The 24,185-nt window shown below is 38.8% G+C and overlaps 1 protein-coding gene and 1 pseudogene across 2 annotated transcripts in view; one reads left to right on the top strand and one right to left on the bottom strand.

Moving 5' to 3' along the window:
• PDE3A (phosphodiesterase 3A) overlaps positions 1-24,185 on the bottom strand; it is a 311,357-nt gene that overhangs the window by 268,956 nt on the left and 18,216 nt on the right. The window lies entirely within an intron of this gene.
• Positions 2,449-3,748, top strand: LOC131766152 (serine-threonine kinase receptor-associated protein pseudogene; annotated as a pseudogene).

Genomic DNA, 24,185 nt, shown 5'->3' with positions numbered 1-24,185 from the left:
AAGACCCAAAATTGCCAAAGCAATCCTGAGGAAAAAGAATACAGCAGGAGGCAAAACCCTCCCAGACTTCAGACAATAATACAAAGCTACAGTAATCATAACAGTGTGGTACTGGCAGAAAAACAGACATATGGATCAATGGAACAGAATAGAGAGCCCAGAAATAAACCCACACACCTATGGTCAATTAATCTTCGACAAAAGGTAAGAAAATATAATGGAAACAGGACAGTCTCTTCAGCAAGTGGTGCTGGGAAAACTGGACAGCCGCATGTAAATCAGTGAAGTTAGAAGACATCCTCACACCATACACAAAAATAAACTCAAAGTGGCTTAAAGACTTAAATATAAGATATGACACCATAAAATTCCTAGAAGAGATCATAGGCAAAACATTCTCTGACATAAATGGTACCAATGTTTTCTTAGGTCAGTCTCTCAAGGCAATAGAAATAAAACTAAAAATAAACAAACGGGACCTGATCAAACTTACAAGCTTTTACACAGTAAAGGAAATAAAAAAAAAAAAGAAAGAAAGAAAGAAAAGACAACCTACAGAATGGGAGAAAATATTTGCAAATGAAGTGACCGACAAGGGCTTAATTTCCAAAATATACAAACAGCTCATACAACTCAACAACAAAAAACAAACAACCCAATTGGAAAGATACGCAGAAGACCTAAATAGACATTTCTGAAAAGACGACATACAGATGGCCAATAGGCACATGAACAGATGCTTAACATTGTTAATTATTAGAGAAATGAAAATCAAAACTACAATGAAGTACCACCTCACACCGGTCAGAATGGCCATCATCAAAAAGCCTACAAATAACATACTGGAGCGGGTGTAGAGAAAAGGGAGCCCTCCTACACTGTTGGTGGGAATGTACATTGGTACAGCCACTCTGGAAAACAGTATGGAGGCTCCTCAAAAAACTAAAAATAGATTTACCACATGATCCAGCAATCCCAATCCTGGGCATATATCTGGACAAAGCAATAATTCAAAAATATACATGCACCCCAATGCTCACTGCAGCACTATTCACAATAGCCAAGACCTGGAAACCACCTAAATGTCTATGACAGATGAATGGATAAAGATGATATGGCACATATACACAATGGAATATTACAGAGTAATATTCCATTGTATATATAGAATATTGCCATATACAGCAACATGGATGGACCTACAGATTATCAATATTAAGTGAAGTAAGTCAGAAAGAGAAAGACAAATACCACATGATATCACTTTTAAGTAGAATCTAAAATATGACACAAATGAACCTATCTACGAAATAGAAACAGACTCACAGACATAGACTTGTGATTGCCGGGGGCAAGGATGGACTGGGAGTTTGGGGTTAGCAGATGCAAACTATTACATATAGAATGGATAAACAACAAGGTCCTACAGGGAACTATATTCAATATCCTGAGATAAACCATAATGGAAAAGAATACTTTTTAAAATGTATATATATTTATATGTATAACTGAATCACTTTGCTGTTAAGCAGAACTTAACACAACACTGTAAATCAATTTTTTAAAAGTACAAATTATTCAAGGTAGAATGTTGCTTGTGGCTTCAAGCTGGGTAATTGACTTATAAACGTAACAACCATTTAGACTTCAAATGATGAGAAAAAGGCTGGTGCTCTGGGTCCCCACATCCAGTGGTTGCATCTGGTTGGTTGGTTTTAATCTATCACTCATTGGATTTAAGTAGGATTTCGTAAGAAACAAATGTTCCATTTCCAGAAGGAGAAAGGGAGGGAGGAAGGGGGGGGGGGGAGAGGGGACAAGGAAGAAGGGAGAGAGGGAAGGAAGAAAGGAAGAAGGAAGGAAAATATATGTCACAGTTTTAGAACTCTCCAGAGTCCTCACTCAATAGATTCATCACTCCACTTTGAGAAATTATGCAGCAGAAATTAGATATACACACATAATTAACATGTTATCACAGATTTTAAATTTTGTGTGGCATTTAGAAAACTCTTTTCTAAATGTACAATGAGAAATGTATTTAATGAAATTAATATTATGATAAGAAAAAGAATGGTAATTATATAATCACTCAGGATTATATATTTTCCTTTAAAACTTATTTGTATAGCTTACAGAATAAAAACATGGCATATTTCAGGCCGGTACCGGTGTGGGTCGTGGCCGTGGGTTCTGCGGTTCTCCCCCTCCCCCACTCTCCTCCCTCCCTCGACGGCGGTAGGTCGTCCGTCGCAGACTCCCTGACCCGTCCCTAACCCCTTTCTGACCTCGGGGCCACCGGATTGGCCTTTTCCCGTTTCCCGGCCCAACCCCAGAGTCAGGGCGGGGGCCTTGAGGAGGCGGAGGCGGAGGCGGTGCCACGGAGGAGAGAAAAGACCAGACGACCCTCGGCTCCCCCGCCGGATCGCACGGCTCGCAGCAGCCGCCATGGCAATGAGGCAGACGCCGCTCACCTGCTCGGGCCACACGCGGCCCGTGGTGGATCAGGCCTTCTGTGGCATCACGCCTTCCGGCTCTCTCCTGATCAGCGCTGGCAAAGATGGTAAACCTATGCTACGCCAGGGAGATTCAGGAGACTGGATTGGAACATTTTGGGGTCATAAGGGTGCTGTTTGGGGTGCAACATTAAACAACGACGCCACCGAAGCAGCTCCAGCAGCTGCAGATTTCACAGCCAAAGTGTGGGATGCTGTCTCAGGAGATGAACGGATGACCCTGGCTCATAAACACATTGTCAAGACTGTGGATTTTACGCAGGATAGTAATTACTCGTTAACCGGGGGACAGGATACACTGTTACGCATATGACTTGAACAAACCTGAAGCAGAACCTAAGGAAATCAGTGGTCATACCTCTGGTATTAAAAAGGCTCTATGGTGCAGTGAGGATAAACAGATCCTTTCAGCTGATGATAAAACTGTTCGCCTTTGGGATCATGCTACTATGACAGAAGTGAAATCTCTAAATTTTAATATGTCTGTTAGCAGTATGGAATATATTCCTGAGGGAGAGATATTGGTAATAACTTATGGACCATCTATTGCTTTTCATAGTGCAGTAAGTTTGGACCCAATTAAATCTTTTGAAGCTCCTGCAACCATCAGTTCTACATCTCTTCATCCTGAGAAAGAATTTCTTGTTGCAGGGGATGAAGATTTTAAACTTTATAAGTATGATTATAATAGTGGAGAAGAATCAGAATCCTACAAAGGACACTTTGGTCCCATTCACTGTGTGAGGTTTAGTTCTGATGCAGAACTCTATGCTAGTGCTGCTGAAGATGGAACACTGAGACCATGGCAGACTGTGGTAGGAAAAACATACAGCCTTTGGAAATGTGTGCTTCCTGAAGAAGATAGTGGTGAGCTGGCAAAGCCGAAGATCAGTTTTCCAGAGACAGCGGAAGAGGAGCTAGAAGAAATTGCTTCAGAGAGTTCAGATTCCATCTATAGTTCAACTCCTGAAGTTAAGGCCTGAGCAGCAGGCAGATGTACACAACTTATGGACTAAAACAAACAGAGAAAAGCATCAGCCTCCAGAGTTACTCTCTGCTTAAGGCAAACATGAGCAGTACATAATGAGGAATATGAATTAGCTCCAGTGCTGGAACTAACCAATAGGTGATACCTGTAAGTGAAAACACAAGAGTATCAGCTGAAGGCAGATGGAGTTATACTTTTGAAGTACGATAGTCTGTTGTCTTTTTAACGAATATGCGCAAACCAACATCCAATTTCTCTTATTACAGGTAGATTTCTTGTAGCTGTTTATGTTATTATGAAGAGGGAAAATATATTGGCCAATTTTTCTGACTTTTCCCGTAAAGCAGAAAGCCATTTTTTTTTTTTTTGCTTTAGTTATAAAGAGGGGGAATACATGATAAAGTAACTGGTTTGATTTCTCTTTCATTGTACACTGCTTCTGAACATCTAATTGTTTTTAGTTGTCTAAATAAAATGCCTCTAAAACCAAAAAAAAAAAAAAAAAAGGCATATTTCAGAAGAAAATTCTAAATAGGAGAAAAATAAGAACAGATGCTACTTTAAAAGTTATTTATAGGGCTTCCCTGGTGGACCAGTGGTTGAGAGTCCGCCTGCCGATGCAGGGGACGCGGGTTCGTGCCCCGGTCCGGGAAGATCCCACGTGCCGCGGAGCGGCTGGGCCCGTGAGCCATGGCCGCTGAGCCTGCGCGTCCGGAGCCTGTGCTCCGCAACGGGAGAGGCCACAGCAGTGAGAGGCCCGCGTACCGCATTAAAAAAAAAAAAAAAAAAAAAAAGCAACTCTTTAACAAAAGCTATCTGCAAATTAAAATCAGCTTTAGCCAATTTTCCACAAAGAAAAATGTGGAAATAATTAATAATTATTATTAATAATGAGAGTTTTCTCACATCTATAAAGCCAAACAACAGTGTAAACACCACAGTAATACAACATCATTAAGAATATCAATTTTTTAGGCTTCCCTGGTGGCGCGGTGGTTGAGAATCCGCCTGCCGATGCAGGGGACGCGGGTTCGTGCCACGGTCCGAGAAGATCCCATCATGCCGTGGAGCGGCTGGGCCCGTGAGCCATGGCTGCTGAGCCTGCGCGTCCGGAGCCTGTGCTCCGCAACGGGAGGGGCCCGCGTACCGCAAAGAATATCAATTTTTTAACTATAATATCAGTTTTCACTTAAGGTATATAGGTGCTATACCAGTATTTTATAAAGGGAAACAGATACACATGTTTAATTTTTTAAATGTCATCCCTACTGTTTTATAGATTTCTAAAGTATTAAGTTATACATGTGATTTTTCTAATCAAGTTTTACTTGCAAGAAAATACATTTTACTGTACTTCAGTACCAGAGGAGTCAGAAACATACTGAAATTCCACAAAAAACTAAAATATTTTTTATATTTACTATTTGCTTTTCTTCATGTATTGAATAGTTACTAAGAATACAGATATAGTGCTAGATGCATGGAAATCACGTGGAAGCAATTTTTAAACAACTGTAATTTTACAAAAACTAAAACTCTAAACTGAAATTCTCCAAAAGCAATTAAAAATTTAATTCCGAGCAACAGAGTCTTTGAGTTGTAAGGAACGGGGGAGTGCAGGAATATCTTCCTGCGTGTATCCAATCTAACAAATTAGGCCCAATAACACTGCCAACCCCTTTACCTGGGAACCTTGGCAACCAGGTACAGGACATAACAGACCTCATCTTGCTAGATTTAGAGCTACTACATTTATAGACTAAGAATACCTACTACCTTTGCAGATTAAGAATACGAACTAATCCTATCTCCTGCCTCTATTGCCTTTCTAAAAATTCAGCCATTTAATTGGAGTATAATTACTTAGTTGCCAAAAAAAAAAAGCTGTCAGTGAATACGTATTCTGAGCCCAGCCATGTACGAATAAAAAAAAAGGAAACAAGATTAAGTGTCTGCTAGACACATGGCACTTTGGTAGATACTGTAAGCAAATGATCTTAAAACTAAATAATAACCTTATGAAGTAGGATCTGCAATCCCCACTCCACAGATGAAGAAAAAGGTTCAGAGTTGCTCAACAACTTCCCCTAAGTCACACAGACGGCGATCAGCAACTGCCTTGACCCCAAACCTTGTGTTATAACAGCGTAACTCCTGACACCAGTAAGGCAGAGAAGATGCTTAAGACAGGATGTCTGTGACGTGGTCAGGGAAATAAGACCACACAACAGAGCAAGGAAATGCTAAAGTGTGCGGAGCTAGGAAAGCGAGTTCCAGTAAATGAGAATGAGCTGCATAGGTTCAGGAGGTTTCGGGAAAGAGGTGGGTCTGGAAGTAGGGCATGCAAGATGAACAGGCTTTTAGGAAGTGCAGGCTAGAAATTAGGTCATCCTGAGGGCTGGCAGAGAATAAAGGTGGGAAGGAAGCTGGCAGGCTCCCAGGAAACGGCGCAGACACCGACCACAGTGTACACAAAGAGAGCGAGAGAGGCCTGAACAACCCCAGCAGCAGACCCTCCCGTGAGAGAATCGACAAAAAATGATGTAACAAAGATGAAGAGAAAATTCCTGCAGAAACAAGGAAGGATTAATAAGAAGTCGTGGTTTAAGGAGCCCGGATCATACTTCCTATTTCTCCTCTCCCGTTTCCTCTATCACTTCTCTCTCCGTCACTCCAAATTCAAAGCTTTACACAGAAAACCTAACTGTATATTCATCCTCTGAATACAAGTTTGTCAGAATAAGAAGTGTTGGAGAAAGAGATGAAGGAAGCCAGCAGAAAACTTTGTCTGTGAATCAGCAAGCAATAGACCATTAGCAATTCTTTGTCAGGCATTAACCAGTGGACAAATACATATTCTTCAGAAAGGAGGTTCCCAACACCTACCCTCCCCTGCAAAAACATGTATAGGCTGCATGGATGTGGATGAGCAATGGTGTTTGGCAGGTAGCCAACAGCTCAAGGAATACGAACCATGCCTCTTAAGGAAACTAATTCAGATATACACAAATAAGGTGATCTGAGGTCGACAGGTCAAAGAGCTAAACCTTTAAGCATGGCGATTTCCATTAAAGAAATACTAGTCAAGCCAAATTAGTATTTCTCCATAAGACAAACAGTACATTTCAATACATTTATTTTGTAACCTTTAATCCATAAAAACTATGTAATGAGTGTCTAGCATGTATGTAGTACTTTATTAGGTTCAATTCAGGATAAAGAAAAAATTAAGAGATGTGGTTCCTCCCTCAAGGAACCTACAGTATTCTATTTTTAACTTGGAAATCACCCAAGTTGTCTCATTCCTGTTCTATACATACAATTATATGGCTTCCTACATAAGTGTGATTTTATTAAATCCCGGACCCAATTAGTGTTAAGCAGGATAAAGCTCCAAAATTATAATTAAGTCACTTTCGCCAAAAGTTAACTCAGTAAAAGAGAGGGAGAAAATATTTCCCCTCTGAAACAAAGTAATAAACCTAATGAACTTATTAAAAGAACCAGAAAATGTTATTAAATTATCACTGGAGTTTAAGAAAATAACACGTATTCCTATTAATATGGCATACGATTTCTCTATTTTCGTTTCTCCCAAAATTCTACCACTAGAATGCTCAGCCACCCTACATTTTTCTGTCTCTTAAATTGTTCTTTTGCAGGAATCCAGCCAAATGATGTCATGTTAGATATGCAAACTTACCTGCCAAAAAGGGAGAAATTCCAGGAAAAGCCTTTGAAAGGAAATAATTCATTAGGGAGTCCAAGTAGAAAGCTAAATATTGAACTCTGACTAAATTATTAAATTTCAGAGTTAGAAAATGAAAATAAAAGAGTGCCTACCATGTATCTGGTCTCTCTCTTGAAACAGATATACCTAAAAACAGTTACATATTTATATAATTGAGATTAAATTTCTGATTATCCAAAAAATATATAAATAAAAAATTATTAGAATTGATAGTCCTCACTTTTTTTGTTGTTATTTAAAGTTCAGATATGAAATAGCCCTGAAATAAAAATGACAAGTGATATTGTTTTGTCTTATAAAAAAAGACAAAATTTAGGTTGTCATACTTCTAATTTCCTTCTTTATCACAGAATTATCATTTTGAGCATTCTGATGTTGTGTTTTCATTTCCTTAAGGAAACAACTCCAACAAACTCTTCCACTCATAACACAGTTGTAAATCCAGCTGTAATGGAGAAAAGGCCCCTGAATGGTAAGTACAACTGTGGTCACAGATCCTAAACTCTGTCCTGCATGGGAAAGATGTATGTTCACCCTCAGGCCTCCATCTAGAGCTCACTGACTACAATTGTGAATAAATAAGGCCATCAAGTTAACAAGCGTGGTTAAGTGCTCTCCCTGCAAACTTACAATTCTTCCTTGCAGCAGAATCAAAGATATCTGCTAAACACTTAGGAGAGCTTACTATCAGGGAGAGAATAAAAGTTTAAAGAGGCACCCATAACAATATGGAAGCATGGCAGATTAAGCCATTCACCATCAAGAAAATATCTCTATAAACATTTTAATGGTCTCTGAGGATGTTATCGTACTGCTGCATTTTAAAATAATTCAAGTTGATAATGAAGACCGTGAGCTTGCAAGAAAAATTTTAACTGAAGTCAGTGTGCGCTATGTACACACCCACACACTAAGAAAATGAAATAAATAAATTTGGTTCCCAATTTACAGCAACAATAAAAATCCATGTGATGGCATTCCTTAAGAAGAGAGAAAAGTAAGCCATCACTCTACAATGAGTAGGAGTTACATGTTATCTCTCTATTCCTATATAACTTTCTTTCAACAAATAATGTGCATTAATATATAAAACGTTTTTCCTTTTTGGAGTTTTAAATATAATATTTAAAGCTTGTATTTCCCCAAAAATGTGCTGACCCAGAGTGTCACATTATAAAGTGCTTAACTCTGATAGCTCAGAGTTAGGATCATATCAATGTAAATCTGTGCCTCTGAAGAGTTATTCTCTTACAACTAGGACATATACCTATTTTTCAAGTCAGCATTAGAAAATACTTAATTTTTATATCCAGAAAAAAACAAAATCTCTAATTCGAAAAGATACATGCACCCCAATGTTCACAGCAGCACTATTTACAATAGCCAAGACATGGAAATAACACACGCGCCCATCACAGACAACTGGTTTAAGAAGATGTGTTATAGAAATACAGTGGAATATTACTCAACCATAAAAAGAAGAAATAATGCCATTTGCAGCAACATGGATGAACCTAGAGAATATTATACTTAGTGAAGTAAGTCAGACAAAGACAAATACTATATGATATCATTTACATGTGGAATCTAAAAAATAATACAAATGAATCTATATACAAAACAGAAATAGACTCAGACATAGAAAACAAACTGACGGTTATCAAAGGGGAAAGGAAGGGAGAGACAAATTAGGAATGTGGGATTAACAGATACAAACTACTATACATAAAATAGATAAGCAACAAGGATTTACTGTATAGCACAGGGAACTATATTCAATATCTTGTAATAACCTACAATAGAATATAATCAGAAAAAATACATATATATAACTGAATCACTTTTTGCTGTACACCTGAAACTAACACAATATTGTAAAGCAACTATACTTCAATAAAAAAAATACTTAATTTTTGATAATACTGTAGAAATAAAGGGAAAATGGAATGTCCATTTTATAAAAAGAAAAACAGGTCAACTATGAATGATTGGGTCAAAAATTTTTAATGTGTTTATAATAGAAATTATTAATCTCCATCATAAATTTCTTCCATAAATTTGGAATGATGAAATATTTTTCAAAATCATCACATTTAAAAATAAAAATACCAATGTCTGGGTACCAACTCAGACCATCAGATCAGAATCTTTGGAGATGGGGCTTGCTTGGTAAATAACTTATCTTTAATTTCCTGAAGGTGAGTCCAAGGCACAAACAGGGTCCAGAAACCCTGAATTCAGTTGCCCTGGAGGTCCTTTTAGCTCCAAACTGCTTAACTCAGAATCCCATCTTGCCACTCTCCCAAGAGTAGAACTGACACAAAGCTCCATAGACACTTCCTGAGCCCATCTCTGTAAACTTCCAAATGCCTTCCATAAAATGCAGAAAACCACCAAATTCCACCCTATTGTTGTCCAATTTAATAAGGAAAATGTACACTTCTCTAAATTTCCAAGCACTGCCTACATGTAACTTATGATACTCTCTCATTTGTTGACCCTCTCCATGGCTCTACGATAAACACTGTGGCGCACAGGACAAGCGGGCTCAATTATACACCGACATCCCCTCCCCATGCCAAGGACCTCAATCTCACTTATAAAAACATTTACAATCCAAGGTGGAAAATATAAGTGCCATTAGAAAGCAATTGGTACAGTGCTATGGAGACGCAGGAAGGAGAAAGAACTTTCAACTGGGATCATCAGAAAATGCATCAGGATGCAGGTAAATTTTTCATTTACACTGATTGAAGATCAGGTTAGAGAGATGGGCATAATGTGATAAGAGGAATAGAATCAAAAACCAGAGATTCCCCCTATCCATTAAACCATTGATGTCTCTAAAGAAAAAAGAAAAAATAGAGATCTCTATACCTATGGGAAGAGAAGGAGAGAGAGGGAGAGAGAAGGTGGCAGGGCGGGAGGGGGGGTGAAAGCATGCAAGATCACACTGTAGGCAATTCAAATAAGCTAGAAAATTGATGTGACAAAGGAAGCAAGCAGTTTGAAAAGGCTGAAGGGTAGGGAGGGCAGATGAGAGAGGGTCATGAATGCCTAATTTAGAGGTGATCACTTTATTTGAAAGGCAACTAAGAATTACGAAACTGCTTTTTATCAAAGGATTGATGTGATTTTTACATTAGCATTCGACAAAACTACTGTCGCGAGTAGAGTTGACCATGGGGAAGATACAGTGCAACAGCGCAAGGGATGAATTCATATTCAGAAAGCACGGGGGCAGGAAGATCAGTTCAGAAGCTCCCACAATCGTCCATTCAAGTATGTTGTGCCCATAAACTAGGACAGCAAGAGTAGAAAAGGAAGGGAAGGGCTTGACATACTGACTATCACTTTGAAGAAAGTTATACCCTGGAAATTCCGGTGATGCCTTTGCTGTCTAGTGCAATGGAAACAGGAAGCCTTCAGAGCCAGACAGAACTGGACTCAAATCCAGGCTCTGCATCTGATAAACGGTAAAATCTTAGGTAAGTTACTTAACCTCCATGAGCTTCAGACAGGGACAATAATAGGTATCTCTAATGCTGTAATGAGAATTGAGTTGTGATCTCTGAAAAAATACTTAGCATATTGGGGGGAAATCAACAATAAGGAAGACAGCAACCCAGTAAAAGAAACAAAAGTGGGGATTAAGATATTAACAGTTTTAAGGAGTCAATGAACTTTTATACCAGAACTCAGCTACCATCCTCCACATTCATCAGCATCTGGCTGTCCCTCTCCTTCAGCTATCAGGAGACATTCTCCAGTATTTCCCTGGTTCCAGGTTCCAACTCTTTATTTTAAAAACAGAGTTCAGGCAGACACATGACAGAACACAGAAACAGTTCTCCAGAAGGTAAAATGATACCGACAAGCTTGCTCTTGATTTCACTTGTGTTGGGGACAGAGAAAGGATCAGTGTTCCAAGTATCTACTGATGAATGTCCCAAAGCCGAAGTGCACATGATGGGACTCAGGGAGAACCGTGCGGACAGTGGAAGTGGAGGATTCTGACAAAGCTTTTAAACTAGACAATGAACGTGCTATTCCCCTTATCCAATTCAATCATTCTTAAACAAAAATTTTGCCTCATTTGGAATGACAAGACTGAAAATTAAGATGAATACACCACTGAGTGTTTAAAGCAGCCTTCAAAGAATATTTGTAAAAGGTTTGCCCAATATGGTGAAGCCATCTTTACAACAGTTATGAACTCAGAACACTGGTATACTGGTTTTATAGATGAAAAATTTAATTTCTCTCCTCCTGTTGGAAAAAAAAAATAGAGAAAAGCAAAGCACCGAATGCTCTTGAAACAAATGTGCTATTTCTGTCCATACTTTTTTTTTTTTTTTTTTTTTTGCGGTACATGGGCCTCTCACTGTTGTGGCCTCTCCAGTTGTGGAGCACAGGCTCCGGACGTGCAGGCTCAGCGGCCACGGCTCACGGGCCCAGCCGCTCCGTGGCATGTGGGATCTTCCCAGACTAGGGCACGAACCCGCGTCCCCTGCATCGGCAGGCGGACTCTCAACCAGTGCGCCACCAGGCAAGCCCTCTGTCCATACTTTTATTTACTAAGAGAGGCTTCTTTATTTCTCTAGTAGAAACAACTAAAATCATAGTATTTTGCAGCTTTTTGAATCAACTATTAAAATAGTCGGAATCCTATATGTAATGACCAGCCAAGCAATAAAATTTCAATTTTAACCCCAAGTTTACAGGTTCTAATTACTGTGCTAAAACTGTCTCCTGTATGCATTTTATTCTCTTCCTATAATCTTTCATCGTTCCATGAGGAGATGACTGATTAGGATCAGTTTGGGAAAAGTGTCCTCGTTAAATAAATGCAGTTAGGTCGCCCACATTTGCTGTAGCTCCTTGGTCAGCTTGATGGTTTTACATAAAAGGTTCATGTTACTACAATTTTTTAAGTAACATAAAAATCTTATTTGTACACCCATGTTCATAGCAGCATTATTCATAATAGCCAAAAAGTGGAAGCAGTCCAGCTATCTAGCAATGGATAAGCGAAATGCTATCTACACATGAAATATTATTTAGCCTTAAAAAAGAATGAAGTTCTGACACATGCTACAACATTAGATGAACGTTGAAGACTCTATGCTCAGTGGGATAGGCCAATCCAAAAAAAAAAACCACACACACACAAACACTCTAGGATTCCACTTATATGAGGTACCTAGAGTAGTCAAATTCGTAGACACAGAAAGAAAAATGGTGGTTACCACGGGGGCTAGCGAGAGATGGGAATGGGGCAGAGTTATTATTTAATGCATAGAGAGTTTCAGTTTGGGAAGATAAAAAAGTCTGGCGATGGATGGCAGGGATGGCTGCACAACGACGTGAATGTACTTAATGCCACTGACTGTACGATTAAAAATGTTTAAAATGGTAAATTTATGTGATGTCTACGTCACCAAAATTTTTCAAACTACAATAAAATCTTCCTCTAAATAGCACTGAAACTTCTTAGAGATATTGGAGCTCTAGGAATGAATGAGTAAAGAAAAGTTTGTGTTCCAGAATAATATGTCCAATCATTGATGCTAAACAAATTTGTCCACATGTCTACTTTCATTCCCTTAATTGATGCATTTAAGAATCATTGTTGGGCTTCCCTGGTGGCGCAGTGGTTGAGAATCCGCCTGCCGATGCAGGGGTCACGGGTTCGTGCCCTGGTCCGGGAAGATCCCATGTGCCACGGAGCGGCTGGGTCCGTGAGCCATGGCCGCTGAGCCTGCGCGTCCGGAGCCTGTGCTCCGCAACGGGAGAGGCCACAGCAGTGAGAGGCCCGCATACCACAAAAAAAAAAAAAAAAAAAAAAAAAAAAAATTTTAGGGAATGCAGAGAAACCTAGAGTACAAAGGAAGTACAGTTCTTTAGATGGCCCTCTTTCTTCTTTTACAAAAACATTAGGCTTTTTAGAACTCAGAGACTCAGTAAAGATTTTCAAAACAGTATTGGCAGGATTATCAGAATAAAAGTTTTGGAGGTAGACATAAACCAATCAACTGATGACACAGAGTAAGGCACCTGGGATGTCTAAATTAAGAAAATTAAATAAGGTATTTTTATTACCGTAGTATCACTAATGGTAAAAAAAAAAAAAAAAAGCGAAATAACAGTAAAGGTTTTGCAAGGGGGCTCCTCCAGAATAGTTCCTCCTCCCAGGCTCACCCTCCTCCTTCTCTACCCATAGGCTACCAGGTATTTTCCTACTTCCTTCTAAGTTGGTTGAGCCTTAGTAATTACTCATTTAGAAAGAGATGTCAGAGTTTCTGCTCTGGTCCAAAAAAAAAAAAAAAAGTTGTTAGAATTGGATAGAGATGGCCGGCACTCCTGAAAAAATGGGCATTCTCACAGACAAATGGCTATCAGTAAGTTCCTATAGAATGAATTAAAGATTTGATTAAAGTTCCATAAGTATTCACCAAATCCTCTGCTTGTTCTAGACCTCCCCATACTTAATCAATACGCTTGTGAACAACATTCCTTCACTGGCATTCATTTGAAAGCTCATCTTTTCCAGAAGTGTTATAATTAGCTTTGTTGGCATTTAAGAAAATGGGCTGATTCTCCTTTTCACTGAATTGCCTATTTTAATCATTTTGAATTAATGAATACAGTTTACAGGCCATCTTTAAAATAAATACCCAGTACGCAATTATCTCTCAGTCAATTCCTAAAACACCTCTACGGGGTAGTTTCTTTTTACATTATTTTTATATAACAAAACCTAAACTTTAGAGATTAAGCATTAAAATTTACCCAGAGCCAGACACTTAATACATGGCAGAGCAAGGATCTGCATAATTCTAGGCTTTCTGACCACTTCATAGTAGTCAGTATTCCTTTTAAACTACAGCAAGCAGAACTGGTCAAAATGCTACAAATGCAGGAGGAGAATTCTGGAAATTATGCTACCAAAAGCACATCTCACAAGACAGCTCATAAGAGGCAGACAACTCACTGAACTTAGAGCCACTGAACCCTTAGTATTTATTCTTCATTTAAACAGGACTTAGATAATGGTCTAAACTCCCTCATCTCAAAATTATATAATTATTTCTAAAACCAAATTTATAGGAACTTATCATTTCTCCCGTTAAATGTAATATTCTTCTTTTTTCCCCACTGTCTAAATCTAGCACAGCTTGAAATTTATATCCAATCACCCAAACTATGATCTATACCTTCCAGTTTCAGACAAGTCGAAATTTAATAAATAGGCTTCCTACGTTTTTTATTTAAGACCTTAATAAACTGCTGAAGAAGAGCAGGAAACGAAAGCATCCTGGCTTTAGAGATTCAAGTTATAAATTCTCCTGTCCTCTTTTTTACTCACCACCCAGACCAAATTTCACTGGCTTCACTGACAGCACCACATGCCAAAACAGAAGATAAAGGCATCGACATGACCAGCTTTATCATGTCAGTAAAATTTTAATGGGTCCTACAGCTTCACCACTTTTAGAAAGGTGACTACAGGGGAAAACCAACTCACAGAGATAAATTAGCAAATTGGGAAACTCTGTAAATTAGCAGAGGTATGTTTTAACAAGTATATTTTTCAACGTTTATATTGGGAAACTCTGAGGGTTTCGTTACAATGTTTGCAATGCTTGCTTTCTGAATTACAAAAAGAGTACAGGCTTTTTGAAAAAAACTATTTAATAGAAGAATGTAAATTTTTTTTAAAAAGAGAAAAGATCCTTTTTTCTTTTTAATAAATCCCACTGGTAATTTGTGGTATTAATTTGGCATGTTTAAATGTTTGTTTCTTGTCTTGAAGATTGCATTATTATAGATCTTTCAGGTTGTCAAATATTCTTTTCTAGTTCTTCAGATACACAGAGATATACAGACAGGGATTCATATATTTAAAGACTATATTGCTTCATTAAATGGAAGAGAAATCCTTATGATCGATTCCCCCCAAATTATCTCTGTTGATAATATCTCTACTATCTCATTCCCTATAAAACCATATAAATACTACACTACCAATCCCAAATTACTTTCTAAACATAACAGTGGCGACCATTTATTAAATGTGTCATATCTTCCAGGTTACAAATAGCATTTCATTTACCAGATCAAGCCTATAAGGTAGATGTTATTATCCATATTTTACAAATGAATATATTCAGTCTCAGAGAGATTAATCATTTTATGATTGCTTATAAATATTTAAGGTTAGACAGCTAATAAGTGGCTGAAGTAAATACTGGAACACAAATATGACAACAAATCCTGCATCTTAATCACTGTACGGTTCTTGAATCCCTCCATCAATAGATCTTGCTATCTGGCTATTTTCACACTTAGAATAAAAAAAAAATTAAAATTCAACTTCCATTTATTTCATCCACCTGTCCATATGAGGTATTAATAAAAATAAGTGCACAATACTCTAAAGTTTTTCTCAAACTGGGCACTATTGACATTTTGGGTTCAATAATTCTTTGTCTGGGGGACTGTCGTGTGTATTGTAGGATGTTTACCAACATTCCTGGACTCTGCCTACATCATGCACCATGGTAGCACCACCCTCCTCAAAGTCCTGAAAATTAAAAATACCTTCAGATTTGGCCAAATGTCCCCTGGAGGCAAAATAAGCCCCCGTCGATAACCAATGCAATACTCTAGTTAAAACTTTGGAAACCCAGAGTAAGCAGAATAACTGACTCAAGTTCTGATATATTTACATTTTAAAGTATTTCTTCCACGAAAATTATAATTACAGAATTCGGCACTTCTGGAGGAATATGTAGAGTTCTACACAATCAAAGTGCTTTTCTGAGAGCTCATATATTACACAAATCAATATTTAACTAAATTAGGTAAAAATATTTCAGGTGCAACTCTTTAGCGGTCCATTTCATTCCAATGTTAAATAAAGTAAACCTTCATTTATTGCCCAAAGTGGCACAAAGAGGTTTATTATTTATTCCAACTCATGAAAAAGTAATTCATACCATCTCTAATGAAGAGATACCCTTTTAGAACATTCAATATTCTAGCTACTCTCTGCCCCATTTTTTATGATTTCCCTGTAAGTTACAAGCATGAACTCATAAACTATAGAAAATAAATAATGAAGCATAACTTTATGGGAAAAATATTATGAAAATAGTCTGCCGTTCCAGGTTAGAAAAACCAGTAATTAAAGTCAAAAGTAAAACCAAATGATCTGTAAAAATCAAGGCAAACATTGCCTCTTGCAAGAATATTTCACTGATGTCAAATGAAACTCCTGAAAAAGGCCCTTCCTCTAAACTATATTTATTTAAATCTCTCCTAACAGGAACTTTGTACAGGAAAGTAAATGCTCACTTGGTCCACAAATTAGGTTCATGCCCTTCTTGGATTAAGTCTATAGAGCTGTGATTTGCAAACTTTTTTTTTTTTTCCTCACTTCAACATACCTGACGGATATGACACACACATCAGCAACTGTGGCTCGCTACAGCATTGATTCAGGATGTGGGGAGGTCTCCCTAGAGAGAACGTATCAGAATCAAGGGCAGGTTAGAGTTGAAAAAACCTACCCTGTGATAATCACCTTTGTAGAAGACAAAGGGCCATTGTGTCTGCCATCTCAAAGAGCAGGCCTAGGATGAAGAGTTCATTTCACCATTGACAGTACCATCTTATGTGGATAATATTTCCAAAAGCACCCATAATTTGGTGCATCAAATCTCCAGCCTTCCTTTGCCAGCTACATTTTAGACCTATATGGGGTGATAGTTATAAATCTGTCAAATTGTTTTAATATTTGTATTAAGTATTATGTACAAAATCATGTCATATTGCTGTACTGGTTCTTTTCCTACCTATGTGTGTTGTTTTTCCTTTTTTAGCTAGACAAGTTAGTTTTTTTAAATTTTTATTTTACATTGGAGTGTAACTGATTTACAATGTTGTGTTAGTTTCAGGTATACAACAAAAGTGATTCTAGCTATGGTTTTGTACTAAGGAGAACCTTAGGCATTTTTAAACTTGCTTCAGATTTCTATTGTGTTAAACATCTATTTTGAATGAAGACCATGTAGGTAAATGGAACTACTTAATTCCCTAAAAACTGACCAAGTTTTATATAGTGTTTCTTCCTCCCACTTTCCACTCTTCTAGCCATACATAAATCACCAGAAGAGATTTAACACAGCAAAAATGTTGGCTTTTTCCCTTGTTTTCATCTGAATCGAACAAGAGGAGAGGGTTCAAAGTATCAAACATACAACACAGATAGAGCTTCATGTTAACTCATGCGATGGTCTTCAAAGTTTTAGCTGACCAAAAATTAAATATATAGATTTTACTGACAAAAAAAACCAAGTTCAGTTTTAGTATGTGTTAAGGGTCTTCCTATCAAGATGAGTGGTGTGTAGGTAGGTCTGTGACAGAATCACACAGCTTCCTCCCGATCACCCACATTTTGATAAGGTTTAGGTTTAGGACTGGTGTTTGGGCAAGCATATGCTGCAAAAAAAAAAAAAAAAAAGGATGCATAAATTATTTTGGTACAAAAACGTTGACAGTCACACTCTGCTTTGTTCCAGTTAGACCACATCTAAACTACTGTACAAGGTTCTGGACTTCTCCAAAAAGAGAGGAGCAGAGGAGAGGGAGGGAGAGGTGAAATGGCATGGAAGGGAACTTAGTTCCCCATCAGGGTAGTGACTAAGCAAAAGCATAACGAGGACCATTTGTTAGGGATTTCATAAATTTGGCTCTACCTTCAATTTCCCTCCAACCCTGTAACAGCAGCAATGCTTCCTAGGAAAAGGAACACATACAGAAACAGAAGAATTCCTCCAAAGACCCACTACAATATATAAGGACACGTTTAGAAGAATACTAGGAGTGATGAAAATTTTACCACGTGGGAATCTCCACCAAGTGGGCAAAGACTAGAAATCACACTGCAGTTATAGAAACTTGACCTAGAGTGTGTAGCCTAATTTATGTATGTGTAATTATACATAAATTATATTATATAGAAATATATGCTTATATATGTTAATTATATATATAAATTACATACATACAATTATATATTATATACATATAATGTATAAATTATATATGTTATATATTATATACAGAGACAAACCATTTCTATATATATATAAAAACAAATCATTATAAGCATCTGGAATAACCCAAGAAAAACATCAAAGTGGAACCCAACCTGATAATTTCACAAGATTAACTGCTCTAGACTATCTAGATTGTCTCAACTGATAAAATAATTTTTTACTAGTCATAATGATCCAGCATTCACTTGTTTCAAGGAAAAGAATCTTGCCCTTGTAGTTGTAAAATGTGATGGGGTTATGACAGTCTATCATGGCAGGGATTCTCAGAGGATCACCCAGAAGCTGCGGCGTGTACTGACTCTAACCGGTCTATTTCCTTGGTAAGACCACCACCAGGAGTACAAAGTTGTCTGCCCTGTAAGACTGAGGACTCTATTTAAAGTCTAATCTGAAACAGGGTGACGGCCTTTGTGCTTACTAAAATGGCCAAGGCTACAACCTTTCTGTGTTTGCAGTTGTAGACTGAACACAGGAGGCTTCTGATTCTAAAAAGCAATGTACATACAGAGCAAGGGAACATGGCGAGCAAATCTAACTCTGATGCTAATATTTTTGTGAACGAATGAAATTGGGTGCCTTCAAGCAAACAAAAATCACGTGAGGTTGTGAAAGTAACACACACAAATATGTCCAAATCAAACCCACACTTCATCCTCCCTTCCTCACGCAGAACCTAAAACAAAAACTGCTCTTCTGATGCTTTTTCTCTCAAAGACAACAAGGGATTAACCTCCAAAATATACAAAGAACTCATGCAGCTTAATATCAAAAAAACAACCTAATCAAAAAACGGGTGGAAGAGCTAAATAGACATTTCTCCAGAGAAGACATAGATGGCCAAAAAGCATATGAAAAGATGTTCAGTATCACTAATCATTAGAGAAATGCGGATCAAAACTACAACGAGGTATCACCTCACACCGGTCAGAATGGCCATCATCAAAAAATCTACAAACTATAAATGCTAGGGAGAGTGTGCAGAAAAGGAAACCCTCCTACACTATTGGTGGGAATGTAAACTGGTACAGCCATTATGCAGAATATGGAGGTTCCTTAAAAAACTAAATATAGAACTACCATATGATCCAGCAATCCCACCCCTGGGCATATATCCAGAGAAAACCATAATCCAAACAGATACATGCACCCCAATGTTCACTGCAGCACTATTTACAATAGCCAAGACATGGAAGCAACCTAAATGCCCATCAACAGAGGAATGGATAAAGAAGATGTTGTACACATAAACAATGGACTATTACTCAGCCACAAAAAAGAACAAAATAATGCCATTTGCAGCAACATGATGGACCTAGAGATGATCACAGTAAGTGAAGTAAATCAGAGACAGACAAATACCATATGATCTCACTTATATGTGGAATCTAATTTAAAAAATGATACAAATGAACTTATTTACAAAACAGAAGCAGACTCACATATCTCGAAATCAAATTTATGGTTACCAAAGGGGAAATGTGGGGGGAAGTGATAAATTAGGAGATTGGGATTAACATACACACACTATATATAAAATAGATAATAAGGACCTACTGTACAGCACAGGGAACTCTACTCAATATTCTGTAATAACCTATTTGGGAAAAGAATCTGAAAAAGAGTGGAGAGATATATATATATATATATAAAACTGATTCACTTTGCTGTACACCTGAAACTAACCTAACACTGTAAATCAACTATACTCCAAAAACTTTTTTAAAAAAACAAAAAAGAACAGCAATCACAATCTTTCCAGTTTCCCGGATTCACACCGTGAAGGCCTGTTCATGTCCTTTATTCACACCTGCCACCATCAGTCACTAGTCCTGCCAATTACAGCTCTTCATTTTCTCTTCAATCACCTTTCCTCTCCACCACCACTGCCCTAAGAAATCTTCAACGTCTGTAACCGGGACTTTTCCAACAGCCTCTTAAATGTCTCCTGTGTCCAGTTTGCCCCCATCTGATCCACTGTTATCAAAATCATGCTTAAGGGCTTCCCTGGTGGCGCAGTGGTTGAGAATCCGCCTGCGGATGCAGGAGACACGGGTTCGTGCCCTGGTCCGGGAAGATCCCACATGCCGCGGAGCGGCTGGGCCCGTGAGCCATGGCCGCTGAGCCTGTGCTCCGCAACGGGAGAGGCCACAACAGTGAGAGGCCCGCATACCGCAAAAAAAAAAAAAAAAAAAAAAAAAAATCATGCTTAATCTGTTCAGTAGTCTCCGGCTAAAACCCTTTTAGTACCTTTCGGTGCTGACAAATAATGCGCATCCTCCCCAGCCTAATTCTGAAGACGTTTCCGTTTTTCATTCCCCACGCCCAACCTTGTCTGTCTTCTCTCTTAAAAACGTCCCACCACAAAGGCTAGGCTATCCGTTCCACGTGTTGTTTCCAGAACACAGCATTGCTCCACACCTGGCATCCAGCTCCAAAACAGGCTTTATCCTATCCCTCCCTCCTTCCCTCTGGGTGCCACGCCCACAGGAGAGTGATAGCAAAACATTCTTTGAAAGATCCGTTCTTCTTTTCTTTTTTTTATTATTTTTTTTGCCGTACGCAGGCCTCTCACTGTGGTGGCCTCTCCCGTTGCGGAGCGCAGGCTCCGGACGCGCAGGCTCAGCGGCCATGGCTCACGAGCCCAGCCGCTCCGCGGCACGTGGGATCTTCCCAGACCGGGGCACGAACCCGTGTCCGCCGCATCGGCAGGCGGACTCTCAACCACTGCGCCACCAGGGAAGCCCCTTATTTTCTTTTCTAGATATATTTTTTATATTGCACTAAAGTTCATTATGGTTAGCTTACTATCAACATAAACACATGAAAAAAGTTAAACATAAATCAAAAAGAGAAGTCAGGAGGAAAAGGAAGACAGAATATTACCAGAAATCCACGTGAAGAGGGTGATGGTATTTGAGCAATAAATGTAGCTATGACCTCTCTGGAGGGCAAAGTTCTCAGGACTTTCTGTATTTTAAAGCATTTATCACTTGCCACTGGAATCATTTGTTCATGTAGTATCTTTATTATAAGCTCAGGGAGGGTATGCAAGGGCAGTTCCTTTTGAACCCTCCCCCCAATAATCCCACCCTCTTCAGCATGTTATGGGCACTCTTCAAACCTTCTAGAATAAAAAACATGAACAGTGTAATGTTTCCAAGGGGAATTCTCATCAACCAGAGATCCGCTGTCCCGTCCTAGGAAATAACCATGCTAAAGGTGACTTTCCCACTAGGAACAAGAAGCATTTACCAGTAATTATTGGCACTCTGGTCTTCCTCAGAGCTAAGTTCCCCAGTGTAAATTAATAACCTGACATTCTGATGGATGAGTTATAGTTTTATTATTAGTGTTTCTCAGCAATGGATAACCCTGGTTCTATGGCAAAAGTGCATCTCTGGCCTGCAAGGCTGAGAGATGAACTGCAGCCAAATGCAAACTTCAGTGCCAAACCCCCTCTCCACGGTCCCACCTCAGCCCCTGCCCCGCCAGCATCCACCAACCCACAGACACTCAGCAGAGAAATGCCTTCCAGTCTCTGTCGCCTTAACTGAACCATCTCAAACAGAATCTGCTAGTGCTAATCTGCTAACTCTCTTTAGATAGAATAGTAAAGACAGGGTACAATGCTTGAGTAAAGATTATTTTGTTCTGTTTACTTTCTCTGATTCTATCATACTTATTTCTGGAAACATTTTTTTTGGCGGGGTTAAGTGAGACCCACAGTCTCTTTATTTTTTTAGGTAATTATAGATTACCTGATATTCTCAAATTTACTTACACAGAAATGTATAGTTCTTCAAATGAGACATGTTAATAATCCTAGATGTGGAAGTGATTTGTGATTTGTTACACATTGCTTTCTTTTCCTATTCATTTATTTAAACAAGCAAAAACAAATGGAACACACAAAGTTCCTCAGTCTTGGACAGGAAATGCAAAGAATAATCAACAAATCCTGACAAGCAAGACTGAAATTAATCAATATTATACACAGAGTAGCTCAGATACAGAAAAAGCAAAATACAGAAGCAGCTCATTATATGTCTGCATATGAGTTATGGATAAAATTTTAAACTATCCTAAAATTAAAATGCTTATATTTTATTTATAGACTATGCATAAACTATTAGAAAATTCATACTATGTATTAACGAGTATTTTGGCACACAGACTTCTATCAAGCCAAAAAAAATTTTTTTTAATATTTATTACTTTGAAAAACAATCGTTATGAAGTTGGCTTTTATTTGCAACTTCACTGGTCTAATAATCAGCAAGGTAGGCTCAATACTCTGCTTATATATGTTTTATAAAGAATTTCCCCTCCTTGGGCTTCCCTGGTGGCACGGTGGTTAAGAATCCACCTGCCAATGCAGGGGACAACAAGAGAAGCCACCATAATGAGAAGCCTGCGCACCGCAACGAAGTGTAGCCCCCGCTAGCCGCAACTAGAGAAAAGCCCGCGGGCAATAACAAAGACCCAAGTCAGCCAAAAATAAAGAAAGAAATAAATTTTTTAAAAAAGAATTTGCCCTCCTTATAGAACCCAATTCATTTTCATGTTCATCTCAAAATCACAGTCATTAGTTTTTTGTTGTTTTTTTAAAATTTTTATTTATTTATTCATTTTTGGCTGCGTTGGGTCTTCAACGCCACACAAGGGCTTTTCTCTAGCTGCAGTGAGCGAGGACTACCCCTCGCTTCCGTGCGTGGGCCTCTCATCACGGCGGCCTCTCCCGCTGCAGAGCACGGGCTCCAGGCACACGGGCTTCAGCAGTTGTGGCACACGGGCTCAGCAGTTGTGGCTCACGGGCTCCACGGGCTCTAGAGCGCAGGCTCAGTAGGTGTGGCACACAGGCCTAGTCGCTCCGCGGCACGTGGGATCCTCCCCGACCAGGGCTCGAACCCATGTTCCCTGCATTGGCAGGTGGATTCCCAGCCACTGTGCCACCAGGGAAGCCCCATGATTAGTTTTGTTTCCACTTTTTAAACAAAAATAGGTCCAAAATCCTTTGTAAAAAATGAAGCATGTTTCAGCACATATGTGTGTGTAGTTTTTCATAAAACCTTACTTTCAGGTAAAGTTGCAAAAATTGTGTGTATGCCAATCTATAATTACAGGGACCCATTTTTCAGGATCACATACCAATTGAGCCTCCAATCTTATAAGAAACATACACCTTGTCAGCCACCTGGGGGAAGAATTAGGAATGCACATGGACTATACTTCTAAACATGTTTTACCCAGTACTGAACATCACATTACCATTCATAATCAAAAAACCACCTGGAGGGCTTCCCTGGTGGCGCAGTGGTTGAGAGTCCGCCTGCCAATGCAGGAAACACGGGTTCGTGCCCCGGTCTGGGAAGATCCCACATGCCGCGGAGCGGCTGGGCCCGTGAGCCATGGCCGCTGGGCCTGCGTGTCCGGAGCCTGTGCTCCGCAATGGGAGAGGCCACAACGGTGAGAAGCCCGCGTACCACAAAAAAAAAACCACCTGGAGTTTCTATTTCCATGTCTTCAAGTCCAACAACTGTACTGGGTAAGTGGCCCTCAAAGCACTCTGTGAACATACGCAGGGGAACAATGTCAAATGACTACATTTCTTTATAAAGTTTTGTTTTTCTGATTATAAAAGAAATATGCAGGGTTGAAAACGTAGACTCTACCGAATAGAAAAATAAACAAAAATCACCCACGATACCCTCATCCAAACAACAACAAACATTTTGCCTGCTTTCCTTTCTGCTATGCATTTGATTGTTGAGGTGAAAGCATGCCATATACTCCATTTTATTTCC

This window comes from Kogia breviceps, chromosome 12, assembly GCF_026419965.1.
Source record: "Kogia breviceps isolate mKogBre1 chromosome 12, mKogBre1 haplotype 1, whole genome shotgun sequence".
NCBI classification, from domain to species: Eukaryota; Metazoa; Chordata; class Mammalia; order Artiodactyla; family Physeteridae; genus Kogia; species Kogia breviceps.
Note: the sequence above shows the minus strand (reverse complement) of the source record. Positions and strands in the feature narration are given on the sequence as shown.